This window comes from Hippopotamus amphibius, chromosome 10 (assembly GCF_030028045.1).
Source record: "Hippopotamus amphibius kiboko isolate mHipAmp2 chromosome 10, mHipAmp2.hap2, whole genome shotgun sequence".
In the NCBI taxonomy this organism is placed as follows: Eukaryota; Metazoa; Chordata; class Mammalia; order Artiodactyla; family Hippopotamidae; genus Hippopotamus; species Hippopotamus amphibius.
The window spans coordinates 62,601,191-62,622,656 of record NC_080195.1 but is presented as its reverse complement, the minus strand read 5'-3'; the positions used below and the strand labels follow the sequence as shown (position 1 = coordinate 62,622,656).

The following is a 21,466-nucleotide window of genomic DNA, read 5'->3' as shown; positions in this document are numbered from 1 at the left end:
AGTTCAGATCCTGGGGGTAGTAAAAGACTCACCACTGATAGTACTGAGTAGAAGAAGGAGGGCAAGAAAGAGTGGGAAGGAGTTGCCCCCAACGTACCCTGCCTTCTCCTCCAAGTGTCTCCATTGGCAGGAGGCCAAAGTGGATGTGGGCAGAAATACACGAAGGCTAGAAAGCTAGGCAGGGCCATAGGATCAAGGGCTTTCTATGCCTTTTGATCCAGACAAAAGAGTCCTATTGAAGTCCTGTTGAAGAGTCCAGTGTCCTTGTGAAGTAACAAGCAAATACTGACCATTGACTATGTGCTAGTATGTAGTAGGCACAATGCTAGATGTTGGGATACAGGTGTGAGTAAAGCACAGTCCCTAGTGTCTACCACACATGTGAGCGTGTGCGTGAGAGAGAGAGAAAGAGGAGGAAACACCCAATAATTATAATTACAGTAAGGTGATGTGATAGCATGAAGCAGAGGCACTGCTAAGCTCTCCCCCACAGAGTTCAGGGAAGTCTTTACAAAGAAAGCTATCCCCTGAAGCTGAGTTTGTTAATCTTGGGTGTTCTAGCAACCAGAACTGCAATGAGAATTGTAGGTACGGCTAAGCTATGACTCTGTGTGAGCAGCAGAATTTTCTTTATGACTCCGTAGCAAACTAAATAGGCTTGCTCTGAACCTTAAGGTCAGAGAGCAGTCCCACCCAAAGGAGTTGCCTGAATCATGCTGATGGTGAAGGCTGGCACACAGAGCGTGGAAACCAGAGTGCACAAGCTGCTCCATTATATTGTCTGTAACTGGGCATTCTGATTTCTGGACTTTAAACATCTGTATTGACCCTGACCTGGGTGTGGCCAGGAGTCCTGCATAACATCATTGGTTTTCTTGATCTCTTATAGGGAAGTAATGAAATACGCCTTAGCCTTTACTTTCTGACTCAGACGGCCTTCATCATCACAACCACTCACACCTGCATTCAACCTGTATTCTTGCAGGCTGCTTAGCCTTCGGCTGGAAGGCAGACACTTCTAAGTAAGGTAAGGCATTTTTTTCTAAGTTGTTTATACCTAAAACTTCAAATAGGGCATGAATGAATTAAAAAAATGTGTGGTTTTACTTAATGCCTTATTTTTCTGTTAGGAAAAAAATTGTGACTGGTTATGTAAATTGATTTAGTGCAAATATCTGCTACGTGCATGCAAAATACATGCTTGCTAAAATGTTGTCTTGAGGGGTCATGCCGAAATATTTCAGATAAGTTATCAAAAACGATAAAATGCAAAGGACAGAAGTCATAGTGTTCTGATAAGATTGTGAAGGAGGGATGAGAAATGTTTGGGAAAGTATTTTGGGAAATTTATGTCTGAGCATATATGCTTACTTCTAATTGTTCATCTAGTTACATTACGGAGGCTTGTTAGCTGCCCCAAGAATTCATTTTTCCCCGTGTGAGGAAGGAAAAAGGGCTGTGGTTTTCTAGCAGAATCAAGTGACCTTTGAATTCTAAAATAAGAAGCTGAAGTCAGCTAGAAATTTACACTGTCTCGAGGGAGAGTCATTAAGTAAATCTCATTTTTAATGCCTAAGAAAGCATTCAGCAAATTAAGATTTAATTCTCATTAGGTTTATGATATTTGGACTTGGGACAACAGAAAAAAATTCTGAAAGATAATTAAGTTTTCTGTGTTACTGGTACCTGACAAAGAAAACTAGAGTTTCTACATTTCCCAAAAACCTGGAGGAAATCACTTTTGTTCAAACAGTAATCTGGTGTCATCTCCCACATTTATAAGCATATAAACATGCTTTTAATTAAAAGTTGTAACAAGTTGTAGTGGTCAGGATCATAATCTCTAGGGTCAATTAATCCTTGGTGTGAATACCAGCTCCACCATTAAGCAATGGTGTATTTTTCTCTGAGCCTTAGTTTCCTAATTGGTAAAATGAGGAAGACAGGACCTCCAAGGTTTGCTGTGAAGAAATGACATGCATTAAAGTGCTTAGCAGCATGCCTGGTGTGTAGAACATGTTCAATAAATATTGATTATTAGTTCAGAATATAGATATAAATGACAGATCATTTCCTAATAATATCGTAACGTGATATTATGACATACAATCATAATACTGATTATCCTAAAAGTTTGGTGGTTCTTAAGGTACATTAGAGTCCTTGGAGGAAGGCTCTGCCCAGTTTCAGTGTGTGGCCCCTAGCATGCTCTATCAGCTGGTCTGTGCTGGGAAAGGCACCAATTCCTGGATTTAATTTTTCTCCAGACACTTAGACAAGACCAAATCTGTGTGAATATTTTGATCAATAACTGAGGATCCTGGGCGGCCCTTCCAGGCTGTGGTCAGTAACCAGGTGCACATTGTATAGTAAGGAAATTATACATATCTTACCTCCTGAAACTGGCCAATGAGCTAGAAATTCCCAGATGTTTGCCTAGGAGTGCAAACTTTGTTCTAAATTGTTACAGTACAGCATCCTCTTCTTTGAGGCTTTGAATGAATCTCTGTAACTGACTTCCAAATCCAGACATGCAAGGATTTCCCCAGAAGCAGCTCAGGGGCTACCAAAGTACCCAGTTACTTCTTGACTTATTTTAAGGCCTGGGAAGACCAAATTGCCTACTCAGGAAAACTCCAGGCTTTCTCAGACTTCTCCCAGGTGAGACTGGCCCTTGGGTATACACTCCCTAGGGCTCTGAAATGACTTGCCTAGAAAAGAAAACTAGGGTCCAAGTTCATTCCACTTAATTGGAACTATAAACATATGTCATCCTAAAAACCCTGCTATTCTTGTTTTCTTTGCCTTTAGGTTCTCCTAACACCGTATTCTCTTTCTCACATATGTACACCTTTCATTGGTATTTGGTTGTTCTGTTAATGCATTCAAAATCCCTCAAATTTAGCCCAAAGCAAAGTTCCCAGTAAATATTTTAGGACCTCTTTCACTCCATGATTTTTAAAAATATATGTATGTCTTTCTTTTGTGATAGACTTTACCCTTGGAGGCTTGCTTTTCTCTGGATTTCATTTCCAGCAGGTGTCTGTGACAGTGCCCTCGATTGCTTCCCTCTCTGCTGAGTAAGATGTGGCTAGCAGGGGCAGCTTGTTACCATCTCTTCAATTTCAGAATTTTTCTTTGTAAATACTGCTAAATGTCCCTTCAGATGTTTACTTTTAAATTCTGAGCAATGGGGGGGTTCCTCTTCCTTTGCTCTTGATCTTGGAACCTTGTAGTTTATAAATTGTATGTCACTCCTTATAAGCTATTTAGAGTTCAAACTACTAATTGCCAACCAACCAGACATTAAGATACAAACCAGAGATATATGAAAGTACGTTAACGGCTTTGTTACTTTAATACTTTCTGTTTCAGATGTGTCTTTGCCATGGCCACCGTTCTGTCCTACTTACCATCTTTTTTTAAAAATTATTAATCTTTATTGGTTGCTTTACAATGTTGTTAACCTCCACTGCACAACAAGATGAATCAGTCATACACATACAGATAGCCCTCCCTCTTGTACTTCCTTCCCATTTAGGTCACCACAGCGTATTAAGTAGAGTTCCTTGTGCTATACAGTAGGTTCCCATCAGTTGTCCATTTTGTACATAGTATCTTTGACTAATGGGGTCCTTTTTATCTAATTTAATGTAGATTAGAGGCAATGTAGAGACAACCTTCTGAAGAGAAAAGCCTTCTCTTTCTGTCCCATCTTCTATCTGCCTTAGCTGAAATCACGAGAATGTCCTGACAATTATACAAGGTCAGTGTTACTAAGACTTGCAGTAATATTTCTATCTATTGGGTGATAAAGTTTGACATCATTTCAAATTAGGGAGGTAAGTATTTCTTCTCTCGGAAAATACCACTGTCTTATATAAATTTCAATACTTCATTAAACTTTCTATTCCCAGTAATATGTCTAAAATTTTATTCATTGTTTTGGGACAACCTTAGACATATTTTTTCTTTTAAACCTATTGTAGTTAAACTGGGCCCTCCTCATCACACTTTCCCAGTTCACCCAATCCTTACCTCAGCTGCACTGAGTATTTTTAAGAACACTTTTCCATATTTAAAATAGACTTTCTCAATTTATATAGTCTTTGAATAATTTCATCTAATCATCTGATTTCTAAAGAATTTATTATACCTTTTTGTAAAGCTGTGCTATATTTTTTAAAACCCTAAACATGTAATGATCATCTACCTATAATTATGTAAACAATTTTTACTATAACTTTTGATATAATTGCACAAATCCCCTCAAGCTATGTTTCTGAGAAACACAGGCATCAAGCTAAAATATTTAGCAAAGATGTCTCATTTGTTTAAAGCATGATAAATGCAAATTAACACAAAATCAAGATGCCCCTTTTTATTAGCAAAATTCTTAAAATACCTAATGTGAAGGGGAAGCTAGGACGAAGTGAGAGAGTAGCATTGACATATATACATTACCAAATGTAAAATAGATAGCTAGTGGAAAGTTGCTGCATAGCATAGGGAGATCAACTCGATGATGGGTGATGACTTAGAGGCCTGGGATAGGAAGGGTGGGAGGGAGTCGCGGGAGGGAGGAGATATGGGGATATATGTATAAATACAGCTGATTCACTTTGTTGTACAGCAGAAACTGGCACAACAGTGTAAAGCAATTATATTCCAATCAAGAGCATAAAATAAAATAAAATAAAATACCTAATGCTGGTGGTCTTGGGGTATGACAAGCACTTTCAAACATGGCTAGGGTATATTACAAAAACCTATTTGAAAGCAATATCTTAATAAATATAGAGCACATATAATCCTAGAGTCAATTTCAAATTCATAAAATGATACATTGTAAAAAGTGCCCTATACCTAGTCAGTTACGGGAAAGCTCATCTCCTGGTGGGTGTATTGGAATAGAGTCCTAAGAGCTAAGATGCTATTGGTTATTAACTTTTTTCCTCTGAGATACATTTATTTGCCTATGGGACCTGTAGAGAATAAAAATGAGTATTTTTTTATCCCCAGTACTTTTATCCTTTTGATTATGAGGCAAAAGCCTCTGGCAACTTCTAAAACTCCATCTGGTAATTGTTGGTAAGGAGGCCTCATTTCTGAGTTCCAAGGCTTTTATAGCAGTTAAAACTTATTGGTTATGTACTCTATGCTAGGCATTGTTCTAAGTACTTTTATACATGTTCATTTGTTCAATCCTCCAACCACCTAAGAGGTTTCCCCATTTCTATCCAATGCCACAGAGCCACGTAGAAGAGTCAGGGTGTGTCCTAGCAGTCTTACTCCTTATTGGTCTTTCTCAATAAGATCAATTATGTTACGCTTATATCCCTTCTGCTCAGATATTATCAGACATAGATATAGCTAGTCATAATGTGACAATGTATGATCTATCCTACAATCAGTTGCCGTAATTTTTTCTAGAGTTAAATGCTAGGTTTAGTTTTCACGTATAGCGTATGTATTTAATATTTGCTGAAGAGCAAGGGTATATTCAAAACATTTATTAACCCTTAAGACAGGGGCACTAGCCAGTCAGTGGGAACACCACCCAGTCATAATACACATAGTATTAAACAGTCAGTAGGATCATATGCATATAAAGTGGGTAGGTATCAATCTACTCCATAGCCAACTCATCCAGGGATGTCTGTGTACCTCAAGAAAATGAGCAGCTAAGTTTATCACTGACAAGGTACATTATGTTTGAAGATAGCATGTGAGATCAACCTTTGGAATTTGATAAGGACTCCATAATTACAACTGCAAAGCAAGTTCTTTCTACATCTTGTGTTGTTTCATCTGGGCCCAGGACTTGGCGATTGTCATTGTACTTGGGCCTTCAGTTCACCTTTAGACATTCTTTGTTCTATTACTTTTAGTTTAAAGAACCATCTTTAATAGGAACATACCAGCAAAATAAGAATTCTACTGTCTGTTAATTGTTAAACACATGCTAAATAGTAGAGCCCATCCTTCCTCCAGTACAGGCTCCAAATGTGGCTGTACAAAATCTTGTCCTCTCATTCTTAACTCTTCTCATTAGCTTTACCTCAAACTAGAATTTGTCTTTTCTGATATTTTAGTTCAAGCCTGTGACTATGCTGATTTTGAATTCATCCTTGATAATACCTTTCTGACTTTGGTTATTCTCTTTTTAAAATCTGAGTTTAGAGACACCTTTTCAGTCCCAAAGTTTTCTTTGGCTTTTTTGTGCCTTTTTGTAGGGGGCGGAAGGATTATTTGTGATGTTATTATTTGTACTGAATTTGAGAAATTCATCCATTGTGTCATTTTTCATTTTTAGGGATTTTTATCACGGAATCATAGCTAAATCCTTAGAAATGTTTAGAAGATAGTCTTTTCTAAAGTCTATAGCAAATGTCTATAAATGTCTATCTGTGCTGGATGAATTTTTTTTTTTTTTTTGGTAAATAATGTGATTACCTTATTATAAGTCTCTCCAATAAACAACCCATTTTGTTCTTCCTCTTTCCAGGAGAGCGGAGTTATATTGTGCTTGATTTAAAGATAGGTGACATGTACTGTGTGAGGAGTAGTTTGAACATTAGTCTCAGATCTTGTCAAGTAAGGGTTCTAGTATCTGAGATTGTAGAGCTTTTGCAGAGCAGAGGCTTTCACTGTTTGTAACCACATCTTCCACCCCATTTTTCATGAATGGTGTTTGATAGTGAGATTTCAGAAATGAGTCTTCTAGAACTCCCCTCTGGTTATACATTCCCAGCAAAAAGATAACTCAGTCATTTTCAACTATAACCAATGTGTTCATAACTTTTTCATTACAGCTTTGACATGAGTAAAGTTTTGTACTTCTTTGGGTATAAATATCTCTTTCATTACATCTGTGTATCCTTATAACTCAGAGACATTGTGTACTTACTGTATTAATTATCTATTGCTGTGTGGCAAATTAACCCAAAATGCAGTACCTTAAAATAGCAAGCACTTAGCTCACAGTTTCTATAGGTCAGGAATCTGAGTGCCTCCCACCCAGGGCCTCTCAAGAGGTTGCAGTAAGTTGCAGTCAGTTGCAGTCAGTGTATCAACCAGGACTAAAGTTTTGTCTGAAGGCTTGATAGAAGCAGGATCTACTTTGAAGCTCGTACCGATGGTTGTGAGAGAGATTCAGTTCCTTGTGGGCTGTTGGACTTGTTCCATTCTGACTATGGGTACAAGACCTCTCACAGTTCCATGCCATGTGGTCCTACCCATAGGGCAGCTCACAGCATGAGTGGCTCACTCAGAACAAGAGAGCAAGTGAGGGTCCAAGACGGAAATCAGTTTTTTTGTAACCTAATCATGGAAGTGATATCTCATCACTTCTGCTATATTCTGTTTGTCAGAAGTGAGTCACTAGGTCCACTTCTCTCTTCCTTGAAGGTAATCACGTTATTTATCAAAAAAATTAAAATTCATCCAGCACAGATAAACATTTGCTATAGACTTTAGAAAAGACTATCTTCTAAACATTTCTAAGGATTTAGCTATGATTCCGTGGTAAAAGTCCCTAAAATGAAAAATGAACACAAGAGAACTGCACAAGTATGTGAATTCTAGGTGGCAGATTACTGGGGCTCTCTTAGAGGTTGCCTATCATACTTACCAGTAGTGTCGTATATGTGTGTGTGTGTTTGTGTGCGTGTGTAAAGAAAAAAGAGTCTCAGTCAGTCGTGGGCTTAATCTAATAACTTATGAGAGGCCAAGCATGATAAATGCTACAATGGAAGTGATGACATTGCTACGAAGTGTAAAGGAGTGTGGTTTGGAGGAGGATCTCAGGAAGCTTCATGAAAGACATGGGGTTTGTATATGACTTGAAAGATGGAAGGGGTTTTGACAGGCGGGTGTTGGCATAAAGGGCATCCCAGGTTGGCACAACTTGGACTGAGCACAGGGCACAGTCAATAGACTCGTAAGTGACTGACCAGAATCTGGGGTATATGAAGACTGGGGATAAAGGGAGAAATTTCAGAAAGATAACCAGGGACTAGATTATTATATCTTAAATTTTAGTTTGAGGAGTTTGTGTTCTGTAGGCAACATGAATCTTTTGGCTTTTTGAGGAGAGTAGACTGGTCAAAGCATGTATCTGGGCCGTATTTTCTGTCCTCCATGACACGTGGTATGAGGTTAATAGCAGGTTTTTTATACTTAGGCCTCGCCACTTGTTATGAATTTGTAATAAAGTATTCAATTCCTTTCCCCACAATGTACTCATCTATAAAATGGTCATATTAGTTTGTATTTTATAGAGTTATTGCTAGGATCAAGTAAAGAAATGTTTGTAACATATTTGGCAAATTTCCTGTCACATGACCAACACTTACTGAGTGACTTCTGTTGATTACAAAGTGAACCACAGCAGAGCTTCTCATGTGAGTGGGTGAAGGAGGTCTGTCTTATTGCTTAAGCCATCTTTGTGGGCAGCAAAAAAGAGTAAGAGAGCTTTGTAAGATCAATTTTTTGTAGTTGACTTTATTTACTTTATGTATCGGAGTCTGAGTGCCCAGAAGAGCATCCAGAAACCATATCTCCCCAAAGATGCATAGCTGAAATGATCAGATCTGGACACACCCAAAAGATGATTGGCTTCTCAACCTTTTGATGATGTACACAGTGTGGTGTCGAAGGAGGATGGGCTCTGGAATGGGACTCAGGTTCACTGCTTGAGTATCTTTGTGACTTTGAGCAGTTTACTCTCTGAACCTCCGTGCTCTCATTTTAAATGGAGAGCAAATAGGGACTTAGATGGAGACTATTACAGCTCATAACTAATTATCCAGCCTTTTAACCTCTTTTCAAAGATTTATCTCCATTGAGAAGACTCCCTTAACTCCTCATCTTTTTAAGGCTCTGTATAGATGTTCTAATTGAAATTTTTTTCTTTTCTATAGTTTATACTCCATTACCCTGCCATCTAGAGATGAGAGAGGGGTTTCTAGGAAGGGAAAATCTTCCTTACTCAAACACAGATTTTCTTCAAGAGAAAAAATGATTTGTAATTGATGAGTTTATGATAATCATATTTTCCAATTCTGCCTACTTAGAATCTTATTTCTCTTTTTACTGTTATACTCTTTGGTCAATATCATAAAATACCTCAACCTCCATCTTCCTCCCCAATCTGAGTTGGCAATATTGTTTTAGATTCAGAATTACTTGTTCCTTTGAATTTGCTTTAACCTAACTTTTTACACCTAATCTCTTCAGATTAGAAGGATGGCTATCAGAAACATGCTTCTACCCACTAGCCAACTTAAAATCAGTCTCTGTGGAGGATAGCTATGACCTGGTATGTGGTATATGTAGAGCATGTAAAATATTACCCACTTTGCTAGAGTGGGGCCTGGTGAAAAAGAAAAATAGAAGCTCAGCTGGAGAAGTAGATAAGAATTGTGACACTGAAATGTGTGCCTCTGAAGATGCACAGTGTATAGTATACAGGGGCATCTCCCTTTCCCATGTACCTTCTGACCAGGGCTTGTGGTGCTGTTGAAGGGAAGAGAAAGATCAATGGCTTCTACAGAATCACCTCAAAGGAGTTGTTGAGGGCTTCCTCTCTTCCAGGGAGTTCTGACGATTCTTATTTCTTTTTTTATGAACAAGGAATCTTTCCCAGGAATTGCTTCAGGAGTAACCAGAAGGAACCCTGGTCTCCCTCAGTAGTTTCCTTCAGCCTTCCGCAGTTTCCCTAGAAATGGTAGGTCTACACTCAGTATGCAGATCTTTGGGGCCCTGGAAAGTCATTGTGACCTTTTACTAGTTTTCCAGCCTCAGAAGGGGTACTTCCACTTTAACAGATATTTGATAGTGGTTCCCCAAACTGTTTTTTAAGCCACAGGCATGTTGCGTGTTTTGGGAATTCTAATTCTGGAAATGAGACCAACCTTCTCTTTGACCTCAGGATTGTGTAGCCCATTAAAACAAAAACATCCTAGCATTTATTGGAGAAAGAACTGTTCAGATGATATCAACAGGAACCAAATTGCTTCAGTGGCTCAGGTGTTCAAATGCCAGTAATAACTGGCTTAGTCTCCAATTGTAAATGTACATGGGAGAGAATAGGTAAATATATGGAGGGGGTGTAGAGAGCTTCCCTTCTTCCACTTTTTAAATCCTTTCTCAATTGAAAGGATTTATTTTTAATCTTCTCATAGAATTTAAAATAAACACTAAAGTTGATTGTAGGGTAAATTCTTTAGGGATGTTGATTTACTATGCTTTTCATCTTTGGTTATATTAAGTGATAATTACCAATAGTGGGCCTTTCTAGCACATTTTTAACTTTAGGGGGAAGCAAAAACCCAAAGCCTTTTTGAAATACAGGAGTGCTGTACCTAGTGTCTTTTCTGTTCACATGACTAGTCTCATTGTGAGAATCTAAATATCTTCTAAAGCAACCATGTCAATTGTTAAACATCACTCCTAAAAATTTACAAATTGACAAATTATATTACTATTCTAATTACATGTGAACTAAGCTATCAGCTTTATAATTTTCAAGATCAACTTGGCAATAAGGAAAAGAAACCTGTTTACACTTTTTAAAAAAGCTCAAAATGTTAAATAGTTTTTGTAAAAAGATCCAGGAAGTATAGAATCGCCTAAGTGAAAATGGGAGCAAATGATGGAGTCAGGGCTTGGAAATCTTAAGATTGTTAGCGTAGCAGGAGGGGAGAAAGGAGGAGAGTATCAGCATGATAGGGGTTTGTGTCAGGGTAGGATGCTCTCAGTTTGAGATTTCATGGGTGGAACAGTTCTGGGTGATAAGGGCAGGAATCCGTCTATGAAAATGACAGGTTGAGTGGAGAAGTGATTAGTTTTGGAGTTCCTGACATTTTCCTCATGGAGTTTTGGATTTGTTATTACATGGGCATCAAAATTACTCGCAATGGAATCTAAAAAAAAAGACTACAAATGTGAACATCTACAGAACTGAAATAGAGTTACAGATGTAGAAAATAAACTTATGGTTACTGGAGGGTAAAGGAAGGGAGGGATAAATTGGAATATTGGGATTAACACATACACACTACTATATATAAAATAAATAACTAATAAGGACCTACTGTATAGCACAGGGAACTATACTCAATACTCTGTAATGGCCTGTATGGGAAAATATTTTTTAAAAGAGAGTAGATATATGTATTCATATAACAGATTCACTTTGCTGTACACCTGAAACTAACACAACATTGTAAATCAGTTATACCACAATAAAAAAATTATTGACAATGGAGAGAGAGACTGAGTTTTGGTGCTAGTTTTCAAAATCTATGGATACTGATCAGAATTTAGGAGATAACACATGAGGGAGGGGCATAGGAAAGCCAAGACAGATAACCCAAGTCACAAGGTGTTTGTTAAAAAACACTTAATACCTATGAAAGATACAAAGAATACTATACCCAACCGTATATGCCCCATCCAGCTTAATACAGTTGACACTTCTTAGGGGCCTTCCTATGTAGGAGCAAAGGTCACTTCAGAAGAAATTTTGATTTTCACAGTGAAATCCAGAAGCACTAAAGATACAGAAGTGATGGTTTGGAAAGACCATTGTTGTACCAGGACATTGCCAGCTTTATCTGCAGATTCCAGTGTGAGAGAAGGTGGAAAAATGAGTCACCCTTTCTTATGAAAGAAGAGAAGAAAGGAAAATGATACCTTTGGGAATGAATCAGGTTTCAGTTGAGGCTGGAAAACAGCAAAAATCTAAGCAGGTTATAGGTATAGGGCAGTTTATTGTGAAATGATGTTTTTAGAGGGCACAAGGGAGAGATCTGAGAGGGGCAGGAGAAGTATGAGGCTGGGTCAGGGGAGGAGCAGCACAGAACCTGGGAAAGGGAGCATGTGAGAAGATGAGTGTCTTGTTCACAGAGTGAAATGCCTGCTTTTGCAGAGATGTGAAGATGAAAAAAGAACAGCTCAGGGTTTTCAGGGATAACCTGCCTGGGGATTTCAGTGAATTCATTTGTATCTTAGGGAAGATTCTACTACAAGCAGCTGCTTAGCTAAAGATTTAGGTGCAAATGATTTATTAAAATAGTGCCCCCAGGAGAAACCAGTTAGGAAGTTGTATGGCCAGACTGATAGGTGAGATGAGAATGTAACCCAGGTGAGCCAGTGACATGCAAAAAGTTGTTGGCTTGGGCTTCTAGGGAACTACTCAACAAGAAGTGTCAGCTAAAAATCCTATTATTTTCATTGGGAATTGGAAGTGTGTGGATGTCAGGCCTAGGACATGATACTCCTGCAGCTGTATTATTACCGTGAGGAAAGCCAGATTTGCATGTGGAGAAACCCAGAGAAAGCAAAGCAGAGACATGGGACCCAGTAACATGATTCCTGGATCAAACTGGTCTGAGGCTCCCAGAAGTTCCAGTTATGTTTTTCAGAAAATTTCTTTTGTTTTCTAAGCCAATTTGTTCCAGGATTTTGTTGTTGTTGTTACAGCTTGCAACAGAATTCTAAGTTCTCAAACACTTTAGGAAATCTATCGTGCTTATCTAAACGTGCTTTATTCGTGGGATTGAGAGTAATCAAAAATGACTAATGACATGAAATATTTAGGCTTCTAACACAGCTGAAATATTCATAGCATTAAATGAAAAAAAATTTCTTTCCCACTGAAAAGGAAAGAGGTTATACATCCACAGATATCTCTTCTAATTTATGTCTTCTGCTCTTGGAATTTGTCTTTTTACCGTTGGAGAGTAAAGAGACTGAGGTCCTCCAAACCAATTTTCCCCATTGAGATTAGCTTTTTATTTTATGTTCAATACAACTTTATATCCTGAGTGTGCTCCAGATAATACATTTCTAATTTTTGTACATTTCTGTGCTTTTAGCATTGCACACACTGACATAGTTCTGCAAGTTATCTTTGAAGGGCTTTTCAACCGTTCATTTATCTGGCCTGTGAATCCCAAAGATGTGACAGCAGAAATAAATAACTGAATTCCAAGAATACCTTGGCTCTATTTTCCCACTTCTATTTTCTTTTCTGAAGATTCCAGACACGTGTTGTTTTCGGGGGCATTTGCTTTCTTCTATAGCTACCTTCTTTCAGTCCTTTCTCTTTACTGTACCTCCTATTCAACTAGAAATTCTCTCCCCGTATTTTCCTCCCACCATCTGAAGTCAGCTGTATTTCTCTCCCCTGCCCCCAATTACTTCAAGTGTCCTTGTCTCTTACATTCTTATTTTCTTCCTTAGGCTAATTTGAGAGACTGCATTGCTCTTCTTCCCCTTTGGAGATTTTAAGAGTGGCCCACAGTAGTTTTCATCTGTTTGACAAATTCTTGTAATCTTTCCTTGTAAGAATTCTACCTGTGTCTTCCTTAAATCAAGCAACCCTAAGGTTGTCTTGCTTCCTCCTCTCTTCTTGGAACCAAACAGCATATTTTATTTCCCACTTCTCTCTGCCTGCTACCTTAACCCTTCTCTCATCACTTCTCTTGTGCTTCCAAGTTGGTTTAGTCTGAGTGACACACTTGCTGCGCACCACCCAGGAGCTCAGTCGTCTGGGTGTTGCTTGCACGTTATAAAAGGTAAAGCAAATTCAACCCACGTAACTGAGCCAAGGTATTTGATTGGTATTCTCATGTTAGAAGAAAGCTGAGTTATGTTATGATTTTAGGAAATAAGGTTAGTAAGAATCTGAGATTTGATTTCCATGTTACTGTTTATATTCACCATCTAATTCATACAAGAATATATACTTACTAGTTACATAGATCTGCTTTTTCCAGTTGGGAAATGGATTGTAATATGAAGATTTAACAATCTGGCCTGCTTATGGTGTATAAATTGGGTTCAAAGAGAGACCTCATTTTGTTTTCTATTTCATTATATAATAGGTCTGAAATAGTAAGCATTGGATTAAACTAAACCTGTAAATATTTTACTGCACGGGTGTCCACCTGTCTCCCTTTATTTTGCTCACAGGTTGTTGACATAGGCATTATTTTATTGACAACTTTACATCTCCCCCAACTTTTCTGCCCTGCTAATTTACTTTGATTTGTTCAGGTTACGGCTGAGGATTTTTTGATTCAGACAATTTAAAAGATTCAGTTCTGTTCAAGGCAAGTAATAGATTTTTTTTGAATTAGCTTTTCAGTTTTTTTCTTTTCCCAATTCAGTTGTGGCCACTTCCGTAGTGTTTCTGCAACTCAGATGGAAAGTGGCTACTCCTTGAAGAAAAGTGCCTGTACCTAGTTCTGCTCCTGGGGGCCTAACTCAGAAGAGATTATGCAACAGTGTCCTCCTGCAGTTGAACGGAGAGGAGGTAGGAAGAGGAGAGAAGGTGTTCCTTTTCTCTATTTTTCCTCTGATGCTCCATTTCCTTCTAGACTGGCAGGAAAACAGCACCAATTGATAGGAGATAAAACATCATGGATTCTGCATTCTCTGTTGTCTTCTGTGGAGAACTCGGAGTCCTTTTTTCCTTTTTTCTACCCCTGCCTCTTTGTTGCTTGATTGGTTTAGGCAAAAAAGTAAACTTTTCTCTCCCCTCCCCTTTTATTTGATATGCAGCAGCTTAATTGTGATATGTCTTGGTCCTGAGTGTTCTGTATCAACTTTTTCGGGAATTTGGAATTATCTTTTAATCAACAATTCAATTTTGTCTTCATTTCAAAGAAATTTTTCTTGTTTTTTCATTTGTTTTATCAGGATATCTCAAATCTTTCTGTACTATGGTGTGAAGTAATAGAAAAAATATATATATATTGGTCTCTGACCATGGTTCCTGACACAGAGCTCCTAAATCCTTGTAATTTCCCAAGTTATAGGAACACCTGGAGTATCTCTTGTACTTTTTTTTTCCATTGGAGAATAGTTGCTTTACAATGTTGTGTTACTTTATGCTCTATAGCAAAGTGAATCAGCTACATGTATACACATATCCCCTCTTTCTTGGATTTCCATATCCCCTCTTTCTTGAATTTCCTTCCCCTTTAGGTCACCACAGAGCGTTGAGTAGAGTTCCATCTGCTATACAGTTAGTTCTCATATGTTTTATACATAGTAGTGTATGTATGTCAATCCCAATCTCCCAATTCATCCCACCCCCCACTTTCCCCCTTGGTATCCATTCGTTTGTTCTCTATGTCTCTGTCTCTAATTCTGCTTTGTATACCATTTTTCTAGATTCCACATACACACGTTAATATACGATATTTGTTTTTTTCTTTCTGACTCACTTCACTCTGTATGACAGTTTATAAGTCCACCCATGTCTCTGTAAATGGTACTGTTTCATTCCTATTTATGGCTGAGTAATATTCCATTGTATATATGTACCACATCTTCTTTATCCATTCCTCTGTCGATGGACATTTAGGTTGCTTCCATGTCCTGGCTATTGTAAATAGTGCTGCAATGAACATTGTGGTACATGTATATATATATATATATTTTTTCTAAAGATATAACTGTCAGTGTTATTTTTCAGGCTCTTTATTGGAATATAATTGCTTTACCCTTTTGTACCAGCTTTTGAGGTACACTAAAGTGAATCAGCTGTATTTATACATATATCCCCATAACCCCGCCTTCCCACGACTCTCTCCCACCCTCTCTGTCCTGGCCCTCTAAGGCATCACCCATCATCGAGTTGATCTCCCTTTGTTATACAGCAACTTCCAACTAGCTATCTATTTTACAGTTGGTAGTGTATATAGGTCTATGCTACTCTCTCATTTCATCCCAGCTTCCCCGTCACACCCCGCCCCCCAAACCCCATGTCCTCCAGTCCATTCTCTGCATCTGCATCCTTATTCTTGCCCTGTCACTGGGTTCATCAGTACCAATTTTTTTTTTTTTAGATTCCGTATATATGAGTTAGCATACAGTATCTGTCTTTCTCTTTCTGGCTTACTTCACTCTGTATGACAGATTCTAGGTCTATCCACCTCATTACATATAACTCCATTTCATTCCTTTTTATGGCTGAGTAATATTCCATTGTATATATGTGCCACATCTTCTTTATCCATTCATCTGTTGATGGGAATTTAGGTTGCTTCCATATCCTGGCTATTGTAAATAGTGCTGCAATGAACATTATGGTACATGTTTCATTTTGGATTATGGTTTTCTCTGGGTATATGCCCAGGAGTGGGGTTATTGGGTCATATGGTAGTTCTAGTTTTAGTTTTTTAAGGAACCTCCAAACTGTTTTCCAGTGGCTGTACCAACTTACATTCCCACCAACAGTGCAGGAGAGTTCCCTTTTCTCCACACCCTCTCCAACATTTGTGGTTTCCAGGTTTTGTGATGATGGCCATTCTGACGGGTGTGAGGTGATACCTCATTGTGGCTTTGATTTGCTTTTCTCTAATGATTAGTGAAGTTGAGCATCTTTTCATGTGTTTGTTGGCCATCTGTATGTCTTCTTTGGAGAAATGTCTATTTAGGTCTTCCGCCCATTTGTGGATTGGGTTCTTTGCTGTTTTGGTATTAAGCTGCATGAGCTGCTTGTATATTTTGGAGGTTAATCTTTTGTCCGTTGTTTCATAGGCAACTATTTTTTTCCCATTCTGAGGGTTGCCTTCTTGTCTTGTTTATGGTTTCTTTTGCTGTGCAAAAGCTTTTAAGTTTCATGAGGTCCCATTCATTTATTCTTGATTTTATTTCCATGATTCTAGGAGGTGGGTCCAAAAGGATCTTGCTTTGATGGATGTCATAGAGTGTTCTGCCTATGTTTTCCTCTAGGAGTTTGATAGTGTCTGGCCTTCCATGTAGGTCTTTAATCCATTTGGAGTTTATTTTTGTGTATGGTGTTAGGAAGTGTTCTAATGTCATTCTTTTACATGTTGCTGTCCAATGTTCCCAGCACCACTTATTGAACAGGCTGTCTTTTTTCCATTGTGTATTCTTGCCTCCTTTGTCAAAGATAAGGTGCCCATATGTGCTTGGGTTTACCTCTGGACTCTCTATTCTGTTCCATTGATCTATTTTTCTGTTTTTGTGCCAGTACCATACTGTCTTGATCACTGTGACCTTGTAGTATAGTTTGAAGTTAGGAAGCCTAATTCCACCAACTCTGTCTTTCCTTCTCAAGACTGCTTTGGCTATTCAGGTCTTTTGTGTTTCCATACAAATTGTAAAATTTTTTGTTCTAATTTTGTGAAAAATGCCCTCGGTAATTTGATAGAGGTTGCAGTGAATCTATAAATTGCTTTGAGTAATATGGTCATTTTCACAGTATGGATTCTTCCAATCCAGGAACATGGTATGTCCCTCCATCTTTTCATGTCATCTTTGATTTCTTTCATCAGTATCTTATATTTTTCTGAGTACAGGTCTTTTGCCTCCTTAGGCAGGTTTATTCCTAGGTATTTTATTCTTTTTGTTGCAATGATAAATGGGATTGTTTCCTTAATCTCTCTTTCTGATCTTTCATTGTTAGTGTATAGGAATGCAACTTTACCCAATTCATTGATAAACTCTAGTAGTTTCCTGGTGGCATCTTTAGGATTTTCCATGTATAGTATCATGTCATCTGCAATTTGACATGATACAGTTTTACTTCTTTTCCAATTTGGATTCCTTTTATTTCTTTTTCTTCTCTGATTGCCATGACTAGGACTTCCAAAACTATGTTGAATAATAATGGCGAGAGTGGACATCCTTGTCTTGTGCCTGATCTTAGAGGAGATGTTTTAGTTTTTCACCATTGAGAATGATGTTTGCTGTGGGTTTATTATATATGGCCTTTATTACGTTGAGGTAGATTCCCTCTATGCTCACTTTCTGGAGAGTTTTTATCATAAATGGGGGTTGAATTTTGTTAAAAGCTTTTCCTGCATCTATTGAGATGATCATATGATTTTTATTCTTCAATTTGCTAATGTGATGTATCACCTTGATTAATTTGCATATATTGAAGAATCGTTGCATCCCTGGGATAAATCCCACTTGATCATGGTATGTGATCCTTTTAATGTGTTGTTGAATTCTGTTTGCTAGTATTTTGTTGAGGATTTTTTTAAATAAATTTATTTATTTATTTATTTATTTATTGGCTGTGTTGGGTCTTTGTTGCTGCACGCGGGCTTTCTCTAGTTGCAGCAAGTGGAAGCTACTCTTCATTGTGGTACGCGGGCTCCTCGTTGCAGTGGCTTCCTGTTGCAGAGCACAGGCTTTGGGCGTGTGGGCCTCAGTAGTTGCAGTACATGAGCATAGTAGTTGTGGCTCATGGTCTCCAGAGCCCAGGTTCAATAGTTGTGCGCATGGGCTTAGTTGTTCTGAGGCATGTGGTATCCTCCCGGGGCAAGGATCAAACCCATGTCCCCTGCATGGGCAGGCGGATTCTTAACCAGTGTGCCACCTAGGAAGTCCTTGTTGAGGATTTTTGCATCTATGTTCATCAGTAATATAGGTCTGTAATTTTCTTTTTTTGTAGTATCTTTGTCTGGTTTTCATATCAGGGTGATAGTGGCCTCATAAAATGAGCTTGGGAGAGTTCCTCCCTCTGCAATTTTTTTGGAAGAGTTTGAGAAGGATAGGTGTTAGCTCTTCTCTAAATGTTTGATAGAATTCAACTGTGAAGACATCTGGCCCTGGACTTTTTGTTTGTTGAAGATTTTTAATCACAGTTTCATTATTTGTGATTAGTCTGTTTGTATTTTCTATTTCTTCCTGATTCAGTGTTGGAAGGTTATACCTTTCTAAGAATTTGTCTGTTTCTTCCAGGTTGTCCATTTTATTGGTGTGTAGTTGTTTGTAGTAGTCTCTTATAATTCTTTGTGTTTCTATGGTGTCAGTTGTTACTTCTCCTTTTGCATTTCTAATTTTACTGAATCCTCTCCTTTTTTTCCTGATGAGTCTGGCTAAAGGGTTATCAATTTTGTTTATCTTCTCAAAGAACCAGCTTTTAGTTTCATTGATCTTCACTATTGTTTTCTTCATTTCTATTTCATTTATTTCTGCTCTGATCTTTATGATTTCTTTCTTTCTACTAACATTGGGTTTTGTTTGTTTTTCTTTCTCTAGTTGCTTTAGGTGTAAGATTAGGTTGTTTGAGATTTTTCTTGCTTCTTGAGGTGGGATTGTATTGCTATAAACTTCCTTCTTAGAACTGCTTTTAGTATCTCTTGTTCTAATACTTTTTTTTTGACCTCCTTTCTGACTCAGAGCTCCTGAAACTCCTGCAAATTCCTAAGTGATAAGAGTACTAGGAATATCTTTTGTTCTAATAAGGCGACTCCGGGTGGACTTTTTGACGGCTCCTAGATGGGGACTAGTCACCAGAAAGACCATCATGACTAGAAGCTTGGAATTTTCAGCCCTGCCCCCAGTTCACTAACAGAGGGGACAAAGGCTGAAAATGGAGTTAATCATTGATCATGCCTTATGTGATGAAGCCTCCATAAAAATCCCAATAATATGGGGTTCAAAGAGCTTCCATATGGGTGACCACATCCATATACCAGTAGGGGGATGCATCCCAACTCCATGGGGACAATTCTTGCCCTTGGGGCCCTCTCAGACCTCGCCCTGTGTATCTCTTCATCTGGTTGTTCATCTGTATCCTTTTTCATGTCTTTTAATTACCTGCGAAGCGTAAGTGTTTCCCTGAGTCCTCTTTTCTTCTCCAGCAAATAATCGAATCCAAGGGGGAAGAGGTTATGGGAACCTCCAATTTATAGACAAATGAGACAGAAGTTGTGGGTAACCTAGGGACCTACTACTGTAGATTGGCCTCTGAAGTAGGGGGCAGTCTCGTGGAACTGAGTGAGCCCCTTAACCTGCAGAATTTAACACTATCTCCAGGTAAATAGTGTCAGAATTTAAATTATAGGATACCCAGCTGGTGTCACAGAATTGCTTTGGTGAGGCAAAAACCCTCACACATTTGGTGATCAGAAGTGTTAGAAGTGAACTTTTCTGTGTGAATAGTAAAGGAGGCACACAAGGAGGAAAACTGTAGGTTTTTTAAAATGATAATTGGCTTTCAGTAGTGTCTCTTTTGTGTTTAGCTAGTTCTATATTGTTATTCTCTCTAGGAATTTTCATGCATATTTTGTTTCCTTAGAGTTGTAATCCCATTTTCATCTTATTCTTTCATCTTGTTTTTGTTACTTTCTAGAGGATATGGACCTAATGTAAGTGAAGGCTTTCTTTTCTTTGAACTGCTTTATTCTAGTTTGGACTTTATTTTTTAGTCATTTGAATGCTATTCCTATACCCCACTCCTTCTTGGACTATGGTATGTATTACATATTTACAGTATCAATTCTTTATTTTGCTCAGTGGTTAAATAGTCAGATTGCCCTGACATAGTATGTGTGATGGATTCTCAATTTTTTTGTATTGACTCTGAGACCTGTGTCTACTATCACAATCACCAATGCCACCACCTCACATCAAGGAACTCTTTGAGAGCTGGGTATTTTTTATTCTATCCTCATTTTCTTAGTCTGAGTTATTGGCCAGGGGTAGACATTAAGCTTTGTGCAGTTCTTAATTAGATAAGTGGCCTGAAGTTTTCTTTAACCATTCCAAGGTTACATCAGTTAGTTGAAGGTGTGTGTATGTGTGTGTGTGTGTGTGTAGTTTTCTAAGGGGAAATACATCAAGAGGCTTGGATGATTTCTCCTAGTTAAAGATACAGCTGTGTAAGCTATACTTTCATTGTAGAGTCAGCTCCATTGTTTATGTTTGCATTTCTTTCCTGGTGCTCCCCAGTTGAGGAAAAAAGGAGAAAAATGGTTTCTTTCTAAATTTGGGTATATGTTTGTTTCCTAGGCTTCCTATAACGAATTACCACAAATGTGGTAGCTTACAGCAACAAAAACTTATTCTCTCACAGTGTGTGAGACCATACTCCTTCAAAACCTCGAGGGGAGAATCCTTCCTTGCCTCTTCCAGCTTCTGGTGACAGCAGGCATTCCTTGGCTTGTGAGTATAACTCCAGTCTCTGCCTCTATCTTCTCTTGGGCTTCTTCCCTGTGTGTCTGTGTGTTCTTTCCTATATCTGAATTTAGGGCATAATCTAATCCAGTATGATCTTGTTGTGATCCTTACTTTAATTACATCTGCAGAGACCATATTTCCAAATAAAGACACGTTCTAGGGTTCTAGATAGATGTGAACTTTGGGGAGACGCTGGTCAACCCACTATAGGTATACTAGAAAGAACTTTGAAGATTTTGTCAACACACTCACAAATCTACCGGGTCACTGAGAGTTGGCTATATCCCCTCTATTAAAGGCCACAGCTCATGTTCTGCAGACCCCAATCTCTCTAGATCTGGCAAATTGCTCCTTCAGCCCAAGGTAATAAGTATTCTCTTCTCTGCTGCTAGCCTTGGGGTGGGGGGTGGGGGCAGCCGCATCCTTGCTAGTTTCCCTTAACCCTGCGCGCAGCTTTGTAAATAACTGCATCAGTAAACTATTCTCGATTACCCCAATACATTGT

General features: G+C 38.3%; 1 long non-coding RNA gene across 1 annotated transcript in view; it reads left to right on the top strand.

Moving 5' to 3' along the window:
- Positions 1 to 20,888, top strand: part of LOC130829728 (uncharacterized) — a 73,938-nt gene extending 53,050 nt beyond the window's left edge. The window contains exons 3-4 of the long non-coding RNA XR_009047647.1: positions 890 to 1,027; positions 20,794 to 20,888. This is a non-coding gene — a long non-coding RNA (uncharacterized LOC130829728). The remainder of the gene's footprint in view (positions 1 to 889; positions 1,028 to 20,793) is intronic.
- Positions 20,889 to 21,466: the final 578 nt, after the last annotated feature.